Source organism: Choloepus didactylus, chromosome 17, assembly GCF_015220235.1.
Source record: "Choloepus didactylus isolate mChoDid1 chromosome 17, mChoDid1.pri, whole genome shotgun sequence".
In the NCBI taxonomy this organism is placed as follows: domain Eukaryota; kingdom Metazoa; phylum Chordata; class Mammalia; order Pilosa; family Megalonychidae; genus Choloepus; species Choloepus didactylus.
In genome coordinates this window covers 65,741,898-65,758,322 of record NC_051323.1, presented here as the reverse complement: position 1 = coordinate 65,758,322, position 16,425 = coordinate 65,741,898, and the positions used below count along the sequence as shown (strand labels likewise).

Below are 16,425 nucleotides of genomic sequence, written 5' to 3'. Positions count from 1 at the left end.
AGGAGGGCCATTAAATTCTGCTATGAAGATAGGAGTAAGAAAAGATCACGTAAAACAAGTAGATGGGTGGCAAGAGCCTTTGGAAGGTTGCAACAAACCCGTATCTACAATCAAAGGAAGAATCTTCTTTTTTTCAACTAATATCTATGGAAAGGATTTGCTAGTCATTGGGGATCCAAAGGTAAATTAGATAAGCTCCTGGTCTTAAGAAGTTTGGGGGGTTTGGAGAGGATTTGGAGGTGGTAACCAGAATATCCACAAATACAAGACACGTATATGATATAAACAGTGCTATACGGAAGTTCTGGAGAGGAACCTTATTAATTCATCAGAATTCAGTTTTCTTGGGTTCTAAATAATTGCAACCAATAGAAAGGGCATGTGAACAACTGACACGTTTTCTTGTGAACAGAGCTTTCCTTTGTCCACTTATATATTCTGAGCAAAACCAAACTTGGACTTTAATTTTCTGCAGCAAACACAAACACATCATCTCATCTCATCCTTTCATCTTCCCCCGCAGGAGTCCCCAAATAAAAAGTGATCTCTGAACTCCATACTAACTAGCTCCCCCTTCCTGGGACGCCCGAAGAGATTGCGGGGCTCAGGGACCATCGTGCTCCTCACCCTGTTTTCTCCAGCTCAGGGAGGGGAAGGGCTGACAGCTTACAATGAGCAGAAAACTCCCCCTCCCGCTGCCTGAGCTCTCTCTGGACCAGGAGTGGGGCCCTCAAAGCTGCCAGTCAGACCCTTCCAGAACTTTAACAACCCCTGGAGAGAGAAGAAAGGATTTGTTTGCTTTTTAGGCCCTTCTTATTAATTTGACATATAGCAGAGGCCTCATACTCTGGCCATGCAGAGATCCAAAGGGTAACGTTTGACCACAGCTGAGCTCAGAGGGGGTGGCCCCCCTCTGACACACCTGCTGCAAATTGCCGGGACCCCCACTGCTTTCTCTCTGCGCCTCGCCCCTTCCTGATATTAAACAGGATTTAACAAAGGATCCTGTCCAGGAGTTACCTGACCTTTGAGCTTGGGAAAGAGATAATCCTTTATTTATTTATTCATGGAGCCTATTAGGAGGCAGACCCTTTACTAGGCTTGGCAGACCAATGTAACAAACTGGCCCCGGTGAGCGCTTGGAGGTTCCTGGGTGAAAACAGCAAGGACGGAAGGGCAGCCAGGAGCCAGCTTTACACAGGCAGCACCAAGGATCAAAGAGTTTCTCTCACCTCGGTCAACTGGGGGGTGGGGGTAGGGGATGGTCGCTGAACTCGGTCAGTATTTGGACAAGGATTTCTTCTAATTGCCATATAGGAAGCTCTGCTCTTCCTGATCTTTCATTTGGCAGAGAGAAAGAGCTGAAGACATTCTCCATCACCCTGCAGGATTCCTGGGGCACTAGTGAAGGCCTTTCTTTCCAAGAAAGAATAAAGACAGATTTATTATTTTTTTTATGTGTAAATGGAATGTTTCACAGTAATTCACTTGGAGGACCTGAGATACCGAAATTTCCAATCACCTCAGATATTCATGAAACATAAATGAGGTACGTGCAGGACTCCTCCTTCTTGTTAGGGACAGATTATTTACGATCAGTTGTGTTTCTTCCAAGGCTCACTGCCTGAGAGCAAGCCCCAAGATGTCCAAAGAAGTTGAAAAAACAAATAAACAGAAAATCAAAACAAATAAACAAGCAAAACACCCCTAATATTGAATAGGCCAAGTTCACCCCCTCTGCCAAAAGCTTGGGATCTATCTGAAACCGGTCCCAATATCCAATGATTATGTGTTCCTAGAGTGCAACAAAAAGACGACAGGTTGGTGTTATCCCAGGGTTAGGCCTTCTTGGATGGCATCAACCTTCTGAACACAGCAGTGGAATTTCCTAAACACATCCAGTTATCAAAAACCTTGTCCAGGACAACAACATAATTAAAAAGTGCCAAGAAACCAACTGGCAATGTAAACCTTATGAAGCTGGCTTATCAAAACTCATAAGGAAAACAAAAAGGGCTCGGGGGTATGCAGAAACTGAAAGTCATTAATAAAAACGAAATAATTTTCACAGATTTACAAATTGTACTACTTTATATAACAGCAACACCCCAGTGCTCTGGCTTCCAGCTGGTGCTCCTCAAGAAGATCAAGTTTCTTTACCTAAAGGACATCTGCTGGGTGCACAAATCCAAGGACTCACCGTGGGACTGTGCTCCTGATGTGGAAATCACGCAGGGATCGGGGCGGCCGTGGAGCCTCCAGGCAGGGAGAAGTGCCCAAGCCCCACAGTCGGCTGCTCCACTGCTGCTAACAGCCCACACGCAAGAACTCATTCAAATTCACTTAGCTTTATCATGAAAGTGATTTAAAATGATTTCCACGGGGGTGAGGAACTCCACATTTAGGTTCTTCTCAATTACTCTTTCTCCCTTAACACCCAAGTGGTCTTTTGTATCTTATGCATATGTAAACGGAGCAATGAAGTAGTTGATTCAAAAGCTCCACCTTTTCTGTAGTTGCTGTTGCTAACTCCCTGTGGTTTCATTCAATCCCTGCCTCATCCAGCAATGTTCTATCTACCACTGAGACTCACCTAAGGTCCCTCACTTCAACTGCTGGTGACTTTTAAATTTTTCTTCCAGTATGGGTTCAGAGTAAGGAAGAGAGTCCCTTTAATTAATGGAGACTTCCCAGGCATGCCCTTAGCTCTAACTTGACCTTTTCGGAGACTGCGAAATTTGATGGAAAAAAAAAATAAACAAACAGCTTTTATGAAGACAGTGGAGAGGGAAGTGCACAGTGCTTAGTACAGTGACACCAGATATTCAGGGAAGATGTAAAACTGAGAAAAAACTTTGAAAATACAAGACATTCCACATAAACACTAATGACCCTGAATGAGCACCAACCCTTGCTTCTGTCCACAGGAGGGGCTGCCACAGCCCCTGCCTGTGGCCCTCTCCAGCTGGGAGCCCTGGCAGAACGAGGCCATGGCCATGCTTCCCACACAAAGGCAAGTGGAAGCTTCTGCATCTCACGCAGAATGTCCCATAGCACCTTCTCCAGGCTTCAAGCTTAAGATGTTTACTTTCCCATCTGCAGCTGGGGTGGACTAAACCTTTTAATAAGGATCAAGGCATTGGATTTATAATTCTTCACCAACAGCTGATGTTTTATGCTCTCCCTGTCCAGAAGCACCTTTTACAAATTTTAATTCATACAGGATCTATTCATAGGTGCTTTGTAAGCAGGCAGGAAAAAAATGCAACACAACAAAACACTGGTGAGCCCATTTGCTCTGGAGCACACTTATCACACCAGGTACAGATAATGTATGTAGCTTTAATTGTTGGGATTTGATGCAACATTTATAAGTCTGAGACATTGTGCTTCCATAAATTCTCCATGGACAGATCTGATTTATTTACTAATTAGTTACCAGTTACACATCCCTCACTTCTGAATGTTTTGCTAACGAAAGGAACAAAGAAGTCCAACCGTATTTGCAATAATTATGAAAAGAAATGTGAGGTTTTCTGTGTGAGGTTCACAAATGGCATAAAATATAATGCTGAATGGTTTAACTTTGATTTCCTGACATTGTTAGTAAACGTATTACTCCAAAATGATTAACTGCAACCTGAAGAACATAATGTATTTACATAATGGTCCACTTGGACTTGTCCCCTTGTCCCTAGAAGGTTCTATATATAAAAAGATCACTAGAAAATTTTAGGAGCCATATGCATGGAAATTCAACTTGAAAAAAGAGGGAGAAAAAATCCTGCCCCTCAGTTTTTTTTTTTTAGAAATCACATTTAGGAAGTGGGAAATAGGCATGCATTTCAAACTAATAAGACTTGTAGCTCCATTCGTTCAACAAATATTTACTATGCATCTACTGAGCATAGTATCACACAATGTGCTAAGTAGCAGGGACAAAGTCCTGGTGGCTGCCTCCAAGGAACTTACAGTTAAACAGGTGCAAGAAAGAAGTAAACAATTATTATACAGAGTAGTAAACGCAATAATAGACGAATTGGAGCCAACAGGGGGAACGTTTGCTCACCTGCCCTGAGGTCAGGGAAGGAATGCTAGAAAAATTAACAGGAAGTGGAGGGGGTAAGGGAAAGAGATGACAGGGAGAAAGAACCCGGCACATCGTTTGATTGATTTAGCCTAAGATATGGTCAGAGTAGAGAGTATGAGAATGGATATGGCTAAAAGGGAAGCGGGAACGTCGAGAAAATAAGCTGGGGCCAAATCCAGAAGCTCATGATATTCTAAAAATGTCAGGCCTTGCTCTGTGTGCAATGAGAGATGAAAGGAGCATCTTAATCAGGTAAGAATGTTACATGATCATATTTGGGGTTTAGAAAATGACTTCCTGCCAGCAAGGAAAATGGATGGGGGGGGCAGGCAAGAATGGAGTGGGAATAGCCATAAAATGAATTCGTATATGACCTGTTACCGGTACTACTAACAGTGTAGAGCTTCTCCTAAATTTTCTTCGGCAAAGAATATGATAAATGCTAGAAGCTGAAGCCCAAGAAACATTTTACCCTCCAGAAACTGTAAATGTCACTGTCTCCATAAGGATACAGAGTCTGGACAAGCACATGAAGCATAATCACATATTTTCAAGCCACTTAAATAGCACATGCCCAAAGGCATGTTGTAGAAAAGCCAGTATTTTCAGCAGCAGGTAGCAGATACAGCTTCCTCTTCAGGAGACAGAAACCAAATCATGAGCATCTTGATACCACATAAGCTTTGGCTACCAAATCCACTGCTCAATACCAAATGGAATCACGTGCATTGGTTTTGGGGTTTAAGCCAATGTTTTTGGCTTTAGGAAAACCTTGAATTTATACAATATAATCTGCATATATCAGATTTTTACTAAACAATCTTTTTCTATTATTCTTTTTTTTTTTTTTTTAAATCACACTTCTATTTCTTATTCTCTTCCCTTCTACCAAAAATTAAGGTGTCATTCTACCTTTTCTTTACATCTCTTTGAACTTTAGTTTTTGGTTTAGTGGAAGCTTCTATCAAAGTTGGACAGTGCCCTAGAGTACAGGCCAGTTAAACAACTGTGTATCTGACAGGCCTGGACTGGGTTCTTAGATTTGTATTTACTATTTCCAAAATACAGTTTAGAATTTCTGTCTGAGGACAAATTCCCCAAGAGTCTATGTGACTTTAACATTCTGTTTCCTGATGAATTTTCTACTAGCTAGTCCCTTAAAAATATCTCCTAAGGGTCTAACTATAGAATGTAAAATATCCTCCAGAACTATCTGTCCATCAGTTTCCAAATGGAGAACTAAATTATTCCAAAGTCACAATTCAGAGGCTACAAGTTGCCAAATGAAATTAAATTCAGTTAGTAAAGCAAATTTCATTTCTAAAGTATATTTTTCCATATAAAAGTTGTATGTCCAGCTCTATTTTTAATAAAACAAAATATGTTGAAATATATCTTCAACATTTAGAGCATAACGTACTAGTTTTTAGAACATTTTAAAATTTATTTTCTGATCCTGTTGCAGTGATTCAAAGGAAGAGCTACAGCATCCAATAAATGGCAAAACTAAGCTCTTAAATTATGAAGAATTCTAGGGTTGTTAATAACAAAATGTGCCGCATACAGCATGAAAGTTTCATTGATGAACAAAGATCAAACTTTTCTACTTTAATGGTACAAGCACTATTTCACTACTGGTTGGCTTTATCTTAATTCTAGAAAAGTATACGAAAATGTTAAAAAATTATTTTGTTTAAATTTTAACGCAAACAAGTGACACAAAACTAATTACATTCTGTTAGAAACCAGGATAGTGGAGAAGAGAAGACAGTATGAGGAGGCTTCTTAGGTGAAAATCATGTTTGCTCCTTGACTCTAGCTGGTTAAATAGGTATATTCAGTTGGTGAAAATTCATCAAGCTGTATACTTAGGATCTGTGCACATAATCACATCATCATTACTACTGCTTTGATCTAAAATTGGAGCTTGTGTTAGCAAAGGATTTAATAACTTTTCCATGTAGCAACCTTCTGGGGTAGGTAGATAGCTGTAGCAAACAGACAGGTGAAATAGTGGCCCAAAAGCTGAAATAAAACTGAGTCTTGGTGAGTTTAGGTGACACAGCTTTCTCCCCTACCTAGGGCTACAAGAAGCACATTATTGATATAGGCATGTTTAGAGAGAATGAGGAATGAATTAGAGTTGTGAACTCTTCGGAGGGAAAAAAAGAGTGGTAGTTTAGGGGAGAAGGTGAAGATGACATCATGTTCCTATGAAGCTGTTTTTTCCTCCCCAATTCCATCTGACATCATCCATTTCTGGCTTGGGGAAACAGGGAGAGAGGAATCACATGGGTGATTTTTACCAAGTGGCACACCAGCTTTGGATGTGTCAGCAAATGCTCTATGGCCTATGGACTTACAAGCTGGGGGTGAAAGCTTGCTCCTCAGTGTCCCTTCTGAGATCACAGAGAGGACAACGAGCTGGGTTTTGATCATTTACTGTCTCTATCTTTTGTATTTGAGGTTGATGAAATCTCATACATGAGTATATGTGTAGCTGGCAAGAAAACTGTCACATCAAAATAAATGAAGTCTTCGGCATTAAAGAAGAAAAGGGGAAAAAAAAAGGAAAGAAAAGGAAGGTCTGTAAACTCCAGACCTGTCTTGTTCAGTGAAGTCGAGCACACAAGCACCTGGTTATTCAATAAGCACTCACGGATGTGAGTTTCTGTGGGTGAACTTTAGGATCTACCTCCCATTCTACCATCACAGGCAATGGGGTCCATGACTTAGTCACTGTTTTTTCTCCACTCTAGAGACTGCTGGTACCAAATGAAGACAATTTCATTTGAAGTGCACAACTGAACTTTCCAAGGCGCTTTACAAGATTTGCCAAACAACCACACAGGATAAACAAGGGGAATGTTTAAATACCTAATTGCAATCATCAATTCTTGTTTTATACCCCCAATAGTAAACAGTAAACAAACACACACATGACCTTGCTCCTCTAATTTAATTCTATACCTATCTTTTCCCACATACATAAAGCAAATGGACTAACCTATGTATGCTCTTCAGTTCGGCAAGGGATCATTCTGTGGAAAGGGGTCACTGAGTCCTTGTTTGGGTTAAGCAGGGACCTGGAAGAAAACCCCTTCCTGGCACCTGGACACATGTTGCATAAAACTGACGTATCAGACTGAGCATTTAGGGGCTGCTGCTTTTCCACTACACGACACATCAACTCCTGGACCAAATGAGTTAGCCATCATGCAAGGTCAGGTTATAGATTTCTGTATTACAAACTCACCTGTCATTTTCAATATGGTGTGATAAGTACACCCACACTGTAATTGGGTTTTAAGAACTATCTAGAGACAACAGAGGCTCCTTGGTCCAGGTTTCTTTTAACTTAGCCCATAGGAGTCCTGTCGGTTAATGCAGTCTAAAAGCTTTCCTTTTACCTACTTCTGTTCTTTACATCTGCTTACCAGTCATGCAATACAATTGGAAAAAACCCAAACCAAAAAATTAATTCCGCTCTTTCTGCATTTGTACCAAACAGTGATATGTGGGGTATTCCTAGGGTATGACTGTATTAGAGCATGATATATTTTAATTATGTGTAGCAAAGTATAGAATGTGGCAAAGATAAAAAATATTTAGGTTTATCTTTTGGAAGCTGCCACCTCAAATGGTTAAATGAGGTAACCTATTTAATGGCATCTCTGGCATATTATTATAAAATACCAAGTACTGAGTCAGGCAAATTACTTAATTAGTTCCACTCTCCCAGCTACTAATTTTGAGCAAAGGGCAGAGAAATATAGTTAGTAACTACAGGCAATGACACTGTGGCTCAAAGGGAGAAAACTGGTCTTTTAAAAATGGAAATTTTATATACTTACATACACATTATATACACATATATGAATATATTTTGAAAAGTAAACCACGTTGCATCTGCGAGCTTCCCCACTTATTCATAAATTGTTCAAAAATTACTTTGGGAATTAGAAGGTAAAATATTTTTTAACAAAATTCAAGCTCATTGTCTTCTTTTGATATCTAAAGTGTTTGCAAGGCAGTACACTTCAGGAGAACTACAGGACTGAGTCGCAATATTATTTGGTGTTGCTGAACTTGACGCACTTACCCATTTGAGGTGTGAAGGGACGGATTTTCTCTGGGTTTCCCACTGCAAGCCAGGAACTGTGAGAGGACCTTTATTTGTTACCTCACTTAATCTTCACTTGAAATCTTCTGGAAAGGTATTACAGTCCCCATTTAATAGATGAAGATAATGTGCACCCAAAGGTTAAATAAGGTGCCTTAGCACCCCCAGTCCGGAAGTGGTGGCAGCTGGATTCTCATGCAGCCCTGTCAGTCCCCAAAGCCAGAGCTCTCGTTGCTGAGGGCAGCCAACCACTTCATCCTGGTGTCGTGATAAAAATCGTACTGCACCATAGGACATAATTGATTTATGGCCCAAAGTGAGACTCGACTGCTCTCAGAGTAGCCCACACTTGCTCAAGTAATTTAAAATGTTCACCGGAAATGGATGATTTAATAATCTTTGCTGTAGCAACTGCATTCTGAATCTAATTGATCTAATCTACATCACCCTGTTGTGGTATGTGCACCCTGGAATATACCTCCAGGGAGAAAAGACAAACACCTGGCACCTTGTAGGGACTCACGTGTAGTATGTATAAGAAAAATACGCAATAAAAGCTACTTCAAATAATAATTTTAAAAGGTGGCTCACCCTCTTTCATCCCAGCAAATAGCTAATCTACACCACCTCAGCCCCCAGCCGTGGGCCAGTTCTGCCGGATGCCCTGCCCCAGAAGCTTCCCTCAGGCATGTGTCTCCACGGCGGAAAACATTCTGCAAACTACCAAGGGTATCCCGAATATGCCACTGTTACAAAGATCATTTACACGTACACACACTTACACACAAATACACAAGTGCTTATTCCCTATATGTCCTATTTATAATAAACTAAGAGTAAAGTGTAAATCCTAAACATTTTTGACAACTTCCACACATAATTTGGAATGTGCAGTTCTCTCAGAGATGATGCAGACAGAAGCAGCTTCTCACACTCAGAAGGTCCGGGTTCTGGTCCTGATTTTGTCACTCGATAGCCACGAATTCCAACAATTAATGCTCAAGTCTCATAATTCAATTCCCCACTCCTAATTTCTAATGTAACAATATGAAAGTGCAGAGATGGATTCCTGCTATTTTTGTGAGTAAGCATGCGTGTGGTTGTACGCACATGCTAATTTTAAAGACAATTCCCTTTTCATTTTGGGATTTTTTAATGGGATATATTTCCCCCAAATTTAAGATATAATTTATATCACAAGACACCTCTTCTAATAGCAAAACAAATTCATTTGTTGGATTATACACCTATAGATCCAAGACGGTAATTGGGTTAAATCTATCATTCAGAAAATAAATCCTATTTTAATTGTACTTTTTCTACCTATTTGTGGTCAGTCAGTGCTACAAATACAGGTTTTTAGCACATAATAATATACTTATATCCCAGAAAAATAATCACTGCCCTTCTAGGGAAGCTGCTTTTCACATTTGTTTCTGAATAATGAAATCTACTGGATTATCTAAGAGATTTACCCTTTCCCAAATTTAATTTAAAAGCTAAGTCATTTTAGAAATCACAACAATTACAAACATGCATGGGCCTCTATTTGATAAATCTGTATAATTTGAACATGGAGAACCAATTGTTCTAAATTTAATAAAAGAGTTTCTTCTTTGGCTCAAATACTAGAAGTAGCCTACAGTAGAATTTAATCTGTGAATTATAAACTTCTGAACACAAAGACTTATAATCAAGACCTTACAGATTTTTCTTTAGAGTGTATTCTCTAATGCTTTAGCCAATATATTTCTAAATGTCCCAAGGGACTACTTCCTGCATTTGTTCTCTTCACCAACCCAATAATTCAATGCATATGGATAATTCTCTTGAATCTTAGCTTAAATTTTCCTCTGGAACTTTCACTTGCTCTAACCCACTTCATATGAACTTGACTTTCATTCCAGTACTGACGACCAGGATATTTCAAATTTCACAGACTATTTTTTAAGTTGAAACTCCAACCTTCTTCTGCTTCCAGGTTCTGGCAAATACATGCTTTTAGTATACATCAGTGCCCTCTGCCATTACCTTTCAGTTTTATGCAATCTTCCTAATCAAGCAAGCTCCCATAAGTGGGTTGAAGACATGAGATCTTTCTTTTCCCAGAGCTCACAATCAGAGTAGTAGTTCTCTGGTCTGACACTACGCTGAGAGAGGCACTTCTGTGAGTCAGATTTCATCTAACAGCATAGACTTTGGAGACACACAACCCGGGTTTTCACTAGGGGACCTGTGAGCAAAGCATTTCACCTTTCTGAGACTCGGTTTTCTTACCTGCAAATGGGGATAATAATACATCACAAGATAGTTGCTAAGAGTTACTTTAATAGCTTTGTAAAGCATCTGGCAGGGTGTGGTGCACAGTAAGTGCTCATCAGTCATTCTTGTTATTCTTTGTATTACTATTCTCCCCTGGGATAACGGGATGTTTGAAGTGATGTCTAGAATATTAACTAAAGGCTAATTCTTTTTCTGAGCATGGGAATTAGCTATTAAGTAGCTGAAAATACAGTTCTCAGTTTTGTGGAATCCTAGCATCAGAAGATATTTTGGGGAAGATTCAATCCAAGCTTGGAAACTGAGCTCTGGTGAGGTTTGCATCAAAGCGGGTTGCTGCAGTGGCAGCACTTATTGGCACTTGGCTCTGTGGACTCCCAGCCAATAGCTTTCCATTCCACTTCACTCTCTATGAAAGACCAGTGCAAAACTGCTAATCCAACTTCCCACTCATCTATCTTTTTGCCATGCATTTGGAATTCTTTCCTCGGGAAGCCATGTAGGGGTCACAGGGCCGTTCTGTGGAGACACAATTTCTCTAGAGTGGGAGTGCCTCAGATGCTGTTTTAATTCACTTAGCAATTCCTCACCAAAACAAGGAGGCACTTGATCCAGTGTGGCTGGCAGAACTGGCAGGAGGGTGACAAAAGATGGGAGCCTGACAACTGCTAGAACCTGGCTTCTAAGTGTCAATTATCAAGGACTGATGCTACATGCTGGACCAAAGCCTTATGATTCCCCAGCTCATACCTCACAGCTTAAACTTCTTTCACCCACAGACTAGGTGGGTTCCAAGTATTTTGAATTGCAAGTGTTCCTCATCATTTGGGGATGGGGGAAGGGGAGAGGGCTGGGAGTTTTCAGATCAGAGTGGGATTTGGTAAGGGGTGTTATAAATCTATGTCTTACTAATGCCTCTATTTTTGTCCTGTGTACTTAATATTTGCAAGCAAATCTCTTAGAAGTGGGAATAAGGGCTTTTAGAGAAATGGAAGACATATTATATTGAAAGCCAGATGTTAATCCACTAACAGTAGCTGTTCATCTTCCACAAACTGTTCAGTCTTTGGCCTTGACATCTGAACCTCAAACGTTTGGTGTTAAGAACATTGGAAATTTCTGTGTAACTGTACAACTGCACTTCCCTGATTCCAAAATTAGTATCTGACTCTATGTAATTACTAATTTTACAGTCATTTGTGAATTTCACTCCATAGTTCCTTTTTAAGGAGGCACTTTCACGCCTACAAACTCAAAATTTAACACCCCTACCATGAGGGCACTATCTGTTTTCTTCAGACATTTAAGCAAGTTGAATAAAGTAATTTAATTTAAGCAATTAAATTTTAAGATCACATTACAGGCGATGAAGGAGGGGGGTGGATATAATTGGGAATAATATGGTATGCTTAGAAAGAAGCTGAATTTAACGAACGACTCCATATTCTCATGGGTAAGGTATTTTTTATTCCAAAGTATCAAAAAGGAGGTACCAAATCTGTAAACAAATTATCCCAGAGGACAAATAAACACTATGAAAGTTTTTGGAAAGGAACCCATCATTTATTTAACTCAGCAGGAGCTGCAGAAGTCTAGGAATGAGTTGGCACTTTAGGAAAGTCCTAAGCATTTGAGAAATGCTTGGGTAAATTCTAGACCTAGAGTATAAAATTTCAGTTGGTATAAGCAATAGATCAGAATGTCACACACTTAAATTATCTCAGAAAGAGAAGCTTAGGGAAGAAACATCTACAGGAATTCCTCAGCAACCTACTTCACTGTTGAACCAATCCTGCTGGCTGGTCACAAATCCTTCCCTAAACCCAATTTAGGTTCATCCCACAGAGTAAAATCCATTCCCTCTTAATTATCCTCATCAGAAGCTGAGCACAGTTGATTGCCTTTCTCTGCATAATAAATCCATTCACATATTTTCAAATAATAAATGATCTCAGTATTGAATCCCTCTGGTCTAAATATCTTCATCTTTTTATCTCTATACCCTACATTGTGTACACTACATAATAAATGCAGCAAATGCTGATCTCCAGTCTGAACTCTCTCCAATAGTTTTCACATCCTCTTTAAATTGTGGGGCTCAGAACTCCACTGAGCTAAGGCTAGGATCACAATGTCTCCAAGTGATTTAGCTCAAAACTCGAGAAGCTTCAATAGCACCAAGCAAAACAAGCAAAACGATAAGATGCTAAAATATGTATAAATTACAGTAAAAATAGGATCAAGAATTCTGATATGTTTGACGGCCCTTTTAAACCTAATAATAAAATTTAAGGCAATTCACCTAACAGTTTAGGTTTTTTTCCATTGTGAACATAATATCCAATCACATTTGTCAACAGTTTTTCTAATGTGTTAATACAAAATACAAGCCTTCCAAGTGCTGTAAAAATTTTGGTTGTCAGTTTCAGCAAAATAATGGGGGAAAGAGCAGGGACATAAATAACTTAAAGGGCAGACATCAGTTTTCCTTTTGAAAGAAGTGTTAACCCTAAATTTACAATGATAGGATGACATATTGCACTTCAATTGATTAGAATTCTTCCTCAGTCATAAATTTGATTTCGAAGTGGCAAAATATGTTGACCAGAATTTAAAAAAACTGAAGTATTAAGTAACCCATGTGGGCTTTTTAAATGTGCTGAAAGTACTCTTAAATACAAAATGTGTGGCAGATTGGCAAACAATTCCCTCATTCAAGCAGATAATCCATGGCTTTGACATGTGCATGCCCCTTCATGATTAGAACTCCAATGGAAGAGGAAGAGTCAGATTTTAACCAAATGTAATTTGCCTCTCACCAAATTTTCAGCATGTCCAATAAAAACAGGTCAAGAAGTATATCCCCCCCCCCAGTGCTTCTCAGATTTATAAAACAGCTTTGCTTCTCAGATTTATAAAACAGCTTTGACAGTTCAACCTGAGAAACAAACATGCTACTAGTATGAGAGACTTGGAAGGCAATCCAAAAAAAAAAAAAAAAAAAAAAAAAAATCTCATTTAAATTCCTGGAAAGCACAGCTTCTCTAAACACAGCTATTCAACTCGCTTTAGAAGGCAACACTTGCTACTAGCTACAAGTTTAACTTCACTCTGTCCCTCTAGCACTGTCAAATCTGAATAAGACTAAGACATATGTTACATTCCGTATTTCAAAGAAGGAATCCAAATATACACTTTGTACATGGTGGAAAGTTTAGAAAACAAAACAAAATAAAAACACAACTCGAAACAATAGTGTTCCGCGTGCAACTGTGTAAAAATTAACTAGGATATTTAGGATTCTAAAGATCCCTTCTGCCCCCCACCATCATAGCTATAGAGAACCAACAATCAATAGAACACACACTTTTAAGCTTTAAGTAGGGCAGTTTTGTCTGGAGAAGGGGTGGAGAAAGGCCCTTCATCTCCATTCCCTTCCAGATCCAAAGGAAAATAAAATACAATTGAAAGACCACTCTTACTGAGCCACAGGGTCAAAATTGTATCCGCCACTCTTCATAGCGCAAATCCGCCACAGCTAGCTTACCCTGTCCAGAATTTCTTGCTTCTCCCCAAACCACTCTCAACATTCCCAACACTCAGGTCTTTCTCTTTCTCGCGGAGCTCAACTCCTCGCTGAGCAGCGCACAGGCGGCATCCAGCACCAGGAAGCCGTCGCCCCACAATGCCCGACCCTGCACCCCCCTTTACCAACCTTCTCCCAAACGCCTATCCTCAAAAAGCCCGGACACCTCGGTGCTCGGCGCTCCCTCAGCCGGCGCGGAGCTGGAGTCGGAGACGAGCGTGTCACATTTTTATTCCCCGGCAGCGGCTCGGGAGCGCGCAGCCACACGCTCCCACACTCACACGGACGCCCGCCGGAGTGGGGACCAGGCGCACCCGGGCGCGCCGCGGAACTTGGGGGCTGCGGACGCCCAAAGCCCGGCTTTGGTGCCAACTCCCAGCCTTGCCCAGCCTTCGCCCCCGCCGCCGCCTCCCCAGCCCGCATTGCCTCCTCGGGCCACTTGGGGAGCCCGGAGCGACCCCGAATTCGCGTCCCGGGCAGCATGTGGGATTACCGGATGGAGGGGCTGGCTCCCTAGGGTCAGCGCTCCGCGGACCGCCGCCGCATGGTGCCGGACGGCCGGACTGGGCCCGCCGCCTTCCCGCGGTGCTGTAGCTGCAGCCGCGGCCGTCCCGGGCAAGGACGCCGGCCTGGAGAGCCGGCGGCGGTGCGCGGCGGATGCCGCGGCCTCCGGGCCAGCGCTGGGGCTGCGCTCAGCCCCGCGCCGCGCGCCTCATTGTTCCGGGAAGCGCTGCCGCTGCAGCAGCGCCGGCTGGCTGCAGGAGAAACCGCGATCGCGAAGCCCGGAGCGAAGGCGGCGACTCCCGGCCCCCGCGCGGAGGCTGCGCCGCCAGCCGGCTCCCTATTCCTGGGCTCCCAGCGCTCCCTCCATCCACTCCCGGGGGGCGCTCGCTCCCCTCCCCCTCCGCTGCCTTCGCCCCCACCCCCATCCCCCATCCCTCAGACCTCCTCCAGGCCGCCGACCCCTTTCGGCCTCGGCTCACCTAGCGAGGTCCAGGCACTTGGAAGTTGGGATCCCCCTCCCCCATCCCGCGGCGAGCGCAGGGCGCACGGTCTGGGCGCTCCCCCGGCTGGAGCGCGGAGCCCTGCCTTTTGCAAAGAGAGTGATTACAGACTTGGACTGAAAAAGGCGTCGCTTCGCTGCGTGGGATTCCTAAAAACGCACGCCTCTCCGCAGCAGCCCCCTCCATCCATCCCTAGTTCCTGAGAAGTGTTACCTGCACAGGCACCCCGCCTGGCACCGCACCTGGCACAAAACAGGCACTCAAGTACCTGTCGGCGGAGTGAATGAAGGAAATGTGAACAGATTGTGGGTGGGGAGGGGAGTCTGGGGCGCCTGGCCCCGCGGAAGTGACTCTTTGTATAAAAACAGAACACTCCTGCAACGCCAAAATCCGGGTGGATACCTGCGCGCGTGAAAGAGCCAGCGAGCAGGGCTGGGTGGGGACGGAGGGGGAGGGGAGCATCTTCCCCGGGATCCGCTCGGTTCCTTTGTTCATCCCGTTTTGACTCTGCTCCTTACTGCCGCCTTCTCCTCGATCCCCAGGAGTTTCTCAAAAGCGCCAGCGGATTGGGGGTGGAGTTGGGAGCCGCGTGAAATCTCCCTGTCGCCGCAGGAGCCTCGCAAGTCCTTTGAAGCAGCTAACTGGAAAGCAGCTTCCGCTCCCCGAGGGCTCCCCAGCATCTGCCGATCCCTTAGCGCCGTCGGCCCCCAGACGCCGAGAGGAAAGTTCTCGGGACGCTGGCCGGGACCGAGGGTTGCAGCGCCGCTGACACTCGGGAGAGCGCCCCCGGTGCCGCCGGCGCGTGGAGAGCTGGCAGCTGGACCTCGCGGGGCGGCTCCGGGCCTGGCAGCTGGACCCGGCGGGCGGGGACCGCAGGGGAAGGCGCAGATCGGGTGTCCGTCTGCTCATGTGCGGAATGTCCATTTGTCACCGCGGCGCTCGTGCTTTCCCGAAGGCGGCGGCAGCTGGGGTCCCGGGACCCTTTGTCTGCGGGTAAACACGCCCACACGAACTTCAGTGGGGCTCCCCACCCCCGCGCCGGAGGCCGGAGCTGCACCCCTCCTCACTCTTTTCCCCCCACCCGGTGGTCCTCTTCGCGGAGAGCTGGGAGCCCGAGCGGACAGAGAGAGCTGGACAGGTGTGGGGAGCCTCTAGGTGGAGGAAGGTTGGGTTGGGTGGTGCTGCCACGTTGTGCCCATCTCAGGGACAGTGTGGGAGAGTTACCACTCTCCCCACCCCCACCCCACCAGCTTGATACCTGCAGGAGTGAGACACAGATCCTTCACGAAATCGGCTGTTTTAAAACCCTTATGTAGGTTCATTTAACTAATTAAGGCTTTTT

General features: G+C 43.5%; 1 protein-coding gene across 5 annotated transcripts in view; it reads right to left on the bottom strand.

Annotated features, from left to right (window-relative positions):
- Positions 1-15,363, bottom strand: part of ST6GAL2 (ST6 beta-galactoside alpha-2,6-sialyltransferase 2) — a 79,512-nt gene extending 64,149 nt beyond the window's left edge. The window contains exon 1 of one of the 5 annotated variants that reach the window (XM_037807292.1): positions 15,297-15,363. The gene's annotated coding sequence lies outside the window, so the exon portion shown is untranslated. Of the gene's footprint in view, positions 1-14,208; positions 14,479-14,572; positions 14,641-15,062 lie in introns of those variants that run through there. The other 4 variants (XM_037807295.1, XM_037807294.1, XM_037807293.1 and 1 more) reach the window with 4 other exon arrangements.
- Positions 15,364-16,425: the final 1,062 nt, after the last annotated feature.